At 37.3% G+C, this 7,257-nt stretch overlaps 1 pseudogene; it reads left to right on the forward strand.

Moving 5' to 3' along the window:
- The first annotated feature begins 1,513 nt into the window (after positions 1-1,513).
- On the forward strand, positions 1,514-7,017 carry LOC145675045 (uncharacterized; annotated as a pseudogene).
- Positions 7,018-7,257: the final 240 nt, after the last annotated feature.

Here is a 7,257-nt window from a genome sequence, read left to right on the forward strand (position 1 = left end):
TTTTGAGGAATAGAAATCCGAGAAAATGGTGATGCACCAGAGGACTACGACGATATGGATTTCCATTTAGTAGATGATGATGGAGAGGAGGTTTGCATAATTCAAATTTTTGCACATTTGGATCCATTGTTTTCAATTTAAAACAAAATTAATGTAGCATTTATGTATCCATATTCATTTGTGCCAATCTTGTGCAATGTATAGTTGATAATACATCCCCCCCCCAATATTTTAATAGGCATAATACTAATTTCTGACTCTGACTCCCTTTCTTTTTGATAGGTTTTGTATCTTGAGCCTCAACAAAAATGGCCGCTCGTCCAGATGCAAAAGCTGTTATTTCCATTTATATATGCAAAACCTGTTAAATCCAAACTATTTTCTTCAATAACGCAATTCACAGACTAGTGTGATTATACAGCTTTCGACAGACCAACACTCACATTATTCTTAATTTTTTAATCTTCTCTAGTTTCTAATGTTATTTTACAATTATGACGTGTTTAAACAGTTTTTCTCGATTTGTCACAAATTTTAAAATGTGAATTTAACGGGTTTTGTTATTCACCTACTCATATATATTCGTATATATCCATGGTCCTAGTAAATACATAGAGGAGTTTTGGTAATCCTAACTCCTCGAAAATAGTTAATATAATATTAATATATATGTTTTGCATTTCTTAATTCTTTATATACTAAGGAATTTTCTCTTATATAATTTCCCTCTAGTTGAATTTCCACGATTTTTTCTTGTTGTCCGCCATTTTAGGCGTAACGAGGATTAGGCCAAACGAGGATCCTTTTTCGCCTAAAATGGCGGACACAAATCTTATCATTTATCTGTCATAAAAGTGTCAGATAATTGGTTAGGCAAAACGAGGATTAGGCCAAACGTGGCGACACGCGCTCACATCATTTCGAAATCACGTTCACTCGACCTGACGCTCACATCATGATTTTAAACTCACGCTTACTCATTCTCACGCTCACTTCGTGAGGGTGAGATCAAGTGAGCGTGAGTTCCGAACTCATGAGCGTCGACCTCATGAGTTCGGGCACCTTTGGACCCAGGGATCGTTGATGGCTAAGCTATTATACGACTAAATTCATGACCGTAATATTAACACAAAATAATTAACACACTACGCACTGTGTTACTTTCTTCGTGTTGATGCAACACCGCCACAAGTAAAACTCAATACTTTTCTCCAAACTACTGACCCTGACATGGTGTCAAATCAACACCGAAAATACTAACAGATCCGAATTTAACACCGGTTGTGTGTTAAAGACGTAACACACCCCCTGTGTTAAACGCCAACACTGCGGGGCCTGTGTTGAACTAACACCTTATAGTGGTAGTCACGCTGGAACCACTGCCCTGTGTTAAAATTAAGTTGAATTAACACAATCATTTTACTATGTACTGTTAAACATTAGCAGTTAGTTCCTTATTATAGTTAACCTGGAATATAATTCCTTAGTATACAGGCCTTATCAGACATAAATAATGTCAGGAGTTTACATTATTAGTGAACAATATTATAAGATACAGTACAGTGACGTTTTGAACAGTGTTTGTATGGATGTTTTTGCATCTTCTGAGGGTTTGTTGCCGTTATTGTTAGAAATCACACACAGAGGTAAGACGTTAAGTGAAGGGGCACACATTGGAATCATTGCGGGGCTTTTCTATTCGTCAAATATCTGAAACTGAAATAGACTCCATCTACTTTTGCTGATTACATCAAGAGTTTTCACGAACACGAAAGAACGTGGACAAAAATCAAACTTGAAGGTCTCGTATTACGTCACGTACGGAAAATCGTATTACTGTATTGAATAACAAAAGAAATTTGAAACTTACTGCAGTAGAACTCCAATTAGAATTTAATCGTAGTCACACTACAAACATTTCAGTTATTACTGTGAATCGACATTTGGGAGTAGCTGCACTCTGGGTAAGAGTTGCTGTGCAGAATCCATCGCAAGTTCAGTGGAAACAAGTAACAGAGGCTCCAATGGAACCTGAAGAACAAACATTGCACAACAAAGCAATAGAAACGCATATTATGAATTGATAAATCAAAATTTCAAGTTTTTGGGCAACGACACCGAGTTTATGTTCGAAGATCTGTTACAGAAAAGATGCGTTCTAACTGTGTCATCCCGATTATTAAACATGGAGGATGTTCTGTGATATTTTCCAGGTATTTCACAAATTCTGGAGATGGTTGGATTCACAGAATACAAGGAAATCTGAACAAAATGGTTATCATTCCATTCTAAGCAGCCATACTATTCCCTCAGAATATGATTTCATTGGTCACAGAATCACTTTTCTGCAGGATACGAATCCGAAGGACACGTCCAAACTTTGTTCTAATTATTTTAAAAAGAAACAAGCCAAAGGAGATATTTGTATCATGGAATGGCCTTCCCAGTCTCCAGATCCTAACCCCGTCGAACTTCTGTGGTAAGAGCTTGACAGAAGTGTAGGCAAAGACTGTCCAACATCTTCTGATGACGTGTTTGATATCCTGCAGAACGCCTGGAATAATAATTCAGATGAAAATCTTCAAAAACTTGTAAGCAACATGCCCCGATTGGTGAAACGAGTGATACCGGCGAAGGGCGGTTTCTTCGACGAGAAGAACATTTAAAGAATTTGCCAATTCCCTTTGTTGGATAACGTTATTATGTTATTCTGATGTTAACACTATCACTGTGTTTCTAAACTACCAAGTATCCTGTCCAAAATTGCACCGTATTACAAGCCTAACTTCCTGTTTTTCAGTCTGTCCGAAAACTTTTGACCGGCAGTGTGCTCGGCCTACGGCCTCGAATTTCTTATCTATCAGTCTTTGCATCAACAGAGAATTTCGTGAACTTGCTCTTCATATTTCCTGAATTTGTCCATCCGAGGGCTTCGCCTCCACACACTGTCTTTGCTCGACCTACGGCCTCGCACCTCTTGAACCACAATTCTATCGTTTAATTTTTTATTTCAATTATCTAAAACTTAACATTTTGTATCCCAAGAAAACGTCCATCTAAATAGCATTGGAATTTCTTCATCCCCCTTTAGACCCCTAAAAAATTTAAAAATATTCACTTTTAGTAATTTTCTTCTCGGTTAGTCCTGGAAGGCTACAATAATGCCAAATTTCATCATTTTAATCCTGCCGAAAGTGCCTAAACATTTTGGGATGTAAAAGACGTCCCATATAAATAACATGGGAAAGATTTTTAAGTTCCCCATAAAACCACTCTAAGTTTGGAAATTTTTATTTCTGATAATTCACTTAGGTAGTGCTAACGAAAATGTACAAGCATACCGAATTTCAAGTTATTATTCCAATTCTAAGTACCTATAACATGAGATTATAGGTTCAAAAAAAGGCCCATTTAAATAACATGTGGAAATTCTTCATCCCCTCTTTAGACCCCCTAACAATTAAAAATATTCACTTTTGGCAAATTTTCCTGTCGGTTAATTCTGGAAAGCTACACTCATGCCAAATTTAATCATTGTAGCCCTACAGGAAGTGCTCAATAATTTATGTCAGCTCATGTAGTTTTATATATAGTTAGGATATCCTTCCTCCCCAAGTTCCACCATGAAAGTGAAATGACAGAAACCATTCCAGGACCTAACCTCATCTATGTTGTAAATTTGATTGAGATTGGTCGGGTAGTTCAAGAGTTATTAAATCATTAAACACAGTCACTTATATATATATATATATATATATATATATATATATATATATATATATATATATATATATATATATATATATATATATATATATATATATATATATATATATATATATATATATATATATATATATATATATATATATATATATATATATATATGTAGTGTATAAAGTGCATTGAGTTCTTATGCCATCTTCCAAGTTCTACCTTGCAATACATTTCGCAATCTTGATCGAACTAACATTCTTGTTAAGACGTGCACGTAGAACGATCATTCAGCCTTCTCTGAAAAGTGCACGGTTATTCGATGCGTTCGCAATGCGTTTTTGTGGCTCATGCGTATGCTTGGAATACGCTGACCATGTATTTAAATTTGGATGGCTAATCACAATGCACTGCAAACGCATAAAGCAATAAAAAACGCACAGAATACGTTGGCTCGAGCGTATTTGGTACGTTTCGGAACAATAGAGCACCTGCTGTTTCGAAATCAATAAAAGATGTCTAAAGGAACGAAAAAAGAGGAAAGACGTGTTGCTAGGCAAGAAACAGCTGCTTGGAAGATGCTTTGTGCAGAGTATTGGAACCCTGGTATTATAAAGTATGTGCGTGTATAACAAAAGAAAATTCACCAAAAATACAAGGAAATTCGAAAAATTCGCTAATCACAGAAAAATCTATGTAACACAATAGGGTTATTTCTCGTGATTCGCATGAATGAGAATAATGGTGTGGCAGTAAGGCGTGGAAATCCTGACTGGCTCACAGTATGATTTACAACTCTAGCGAAAGTAAAAATTACCGAGTAGCCACCTAAATCGCGTTCGCTGCGGCGGTAACACATCGGAAACGCATCCTTGATTAGCCATAGTCTAAACACAAGAAAAAGTAGAGGAGACCGGGGCTTGTTGTGACAGGGGCAGATTGTGACAGCTATGTTTCTAGGAAAAGTGCAAACAATATACACCACCTGGCGACGCTGATTGACGTCTAAAGTCACGAGTTCACAGGCTATTGTTTCCCATCAGTGTGAGTCGCGCCAAGCCAGAGCAAAGAAGAAAGTTGGTTTTGTGGAGGCCTTGATCTATTTTGCAAGGTAAGTTTGATTTCTGTTTTCTTCAATATAAAATAGTTGGAAATATTAATGTTTTTTTTTTTCTAAAAACTAAAGCAACTATAATACGCATGTAAACGGTTTTGTTTGTTGGTAAAGTAAAATTGAAATACTGAATTGCCAATAAAAGCAAGAAAATACCCATTGGGGCTAGTTGTGACAAACTGCTAGGGGTAAATTGTGACAAATGTCACAACTGTCCCCGCAGGAAACCAGAAAATAGAAGTTTATTGTCTAATTAATTTTATTAATTTTACATAAGGGATATTTTTAATGTTTTGTTAGGACGTGGACACGTTATTAGTATTGGGAAGAAATTTTCGATTTCTAACGCATAAAATCATTAGCACGGTGTTGATTGTGTATGCATCAATGTTTGCATAATTAGACTGGTTTCTTTTGCATATGTCTCTTGCAGTGTACTCAAGGAATCCCGGGTTCGATTCCTGGTGGAGACACAAATGGTTCGGATCCCACCTTAGTTGTAGGTGCCTCCTTAGGACGTCATTACCATTCCATGGAAAACAAAGACAAACCGCCATGGGTTCACCGTGTCCAGAGACCTTTGAATCAAAGACTTGCCTTCGGACAGAACACCACATCTACATCTGTACCACATCTGGCTACCGGCCTGTCTTGCAAAGATATTTAAAGTCTCCCCTGAGAGACTTCTCGCGACTCTCGTCCAGCTCTAGCGTCAAAATAACTAGACTTGACTCGAGGGGATATGGTAAGCAGCACGCCGCTCCGGTGCCTTTACTTCCCTGAAATAGACTACTTATCTAATACCAGGCTCTATGAACCTGGGAGCCTCTATAGAACTGACTGAGCCACACAGTCACAGAAACTATTCCTTGATTCTTCTTTCAATTGACAGATAATACTTAAATGATTATGTAACTATAATATCTTTATATGCACATTAGAAAACTACATGCGTGTTGCATTTTTTTCATTTCAGGAAAGGAAAATCCTCTTCCAGCTTCTACCATTGGATACAAACGCAGCCGACAGGTGTTTACAGACGCCCAGGAGGAGGAGTTGGTCCAATATATCATGACTTGTAGTAAATTATACTATGGATTGTCACCCAGAGAAGTTCGTCAACTGGCTTATGAATACTCAGTTGCTAATCACATTCCCACCCCAGAAAAATGGATTGACATGAACATGGCTGGAGTTGATTGGTTCACTTTATTTATGAAACGTCACCCTAGTTTATCAATCCGATCGACACAACCTACAAGCTTAAGTAGGGCAACAAACTTTAATAGGCATAATGTAAATATGTTTTTCGATAACCTTTCTGCTATTCTTGATAAATACCAGTTCCAGCCTCAAGATATATATAATGTGGATGAAACTGGTATTACAACTGTACAGAAGACAGGTAAGGTAGTAGCAGAGAAAGGAGTCAAGATAGTAGGTGCTGCTACATCAGGTGAACGATAGCTTAGTAACAGTTACAGTAGCAGTCAATGCTATCGGAAATGCTTTGCCACCAATGTTTGTCTTCCCTCGAAAGAGATTCGACCGACTTCGATTTCATGGTAAAGGTCCTATAGGAAGTATTGCAGGAAGTAATCCATCAGGTTAGATGACAGGAGACCTGTTTGTGCAATTCATGAAGCATTTTGTCAAACATACAGGCAGTTCTCTTCAACATCGTGTTCTTTTGTTGCTTGATAACCATGAATCTCATATCTCAGTGCAGGTAATCAATTATGCCAAGAAAAATGGTGTTGTTCTCCTATCATTCCCACCTCACACGTCCCATAAGCTGCAACCCCTGGACAGAGGAGTATATTCTTCATTTAAAAAGTTAGTTGCAAATGGAATGGATGCATGGATAAAAAAACAATCCTGAGTGTGCACTTAGTATCTATGACATCCCGACTATTGTGATAACGGCATTTCCTCTTAGTGTAAATCCACCTAATATTCTTAATGCATTCAGAATAACTGGTATATATCCCTTTAATAGAGACATTTTTACAGATGATGAATTTTTGCCATCGCAGGTAACTGATCGTTATATTGAAGATGATGACCACATTATAAAATTAGCACTAGGACGTACTTCACTAACACATCACTCAACTTCAACAGCATCCTCATCCTCAACGAACTTTACAGGTCATAATGAAGAACAAGGACCAACTAACATTACATAAGAAGTGAATTCAGAACTCCCAGCTCTACCTGTGAAAGAAACAAACCAGCCTTATCCAGCAACAAACCGTAAAGAATCTAAAACCTCATCGACTGTTGACAATAGATCTTCTACAAGTAAAGAAAAACCACAACTGTCGTCTATGCAAAAAATGCCTCACGACGAAACGTCTAGAAATAACAGTAATCCTCATCATGTTAGTCCTAACGCCCTTCGTCCGTTACCAAAAGCTAGACCCAGA

This window comes from Thermobia domestica, chromosome 18 (genome assembly GCF_964235325.1).
Source record: "Thermobia domestica chromosome 18, izTheDome1.hap1.1, whole genome shotgun sequence".
Classification (NCBI taxonomy): Eukaryota; Metazoa; Arthropoda; class Insecta; order Zygentoma; family Lepismatidae; genus Thermobia; species Thermobia domestica.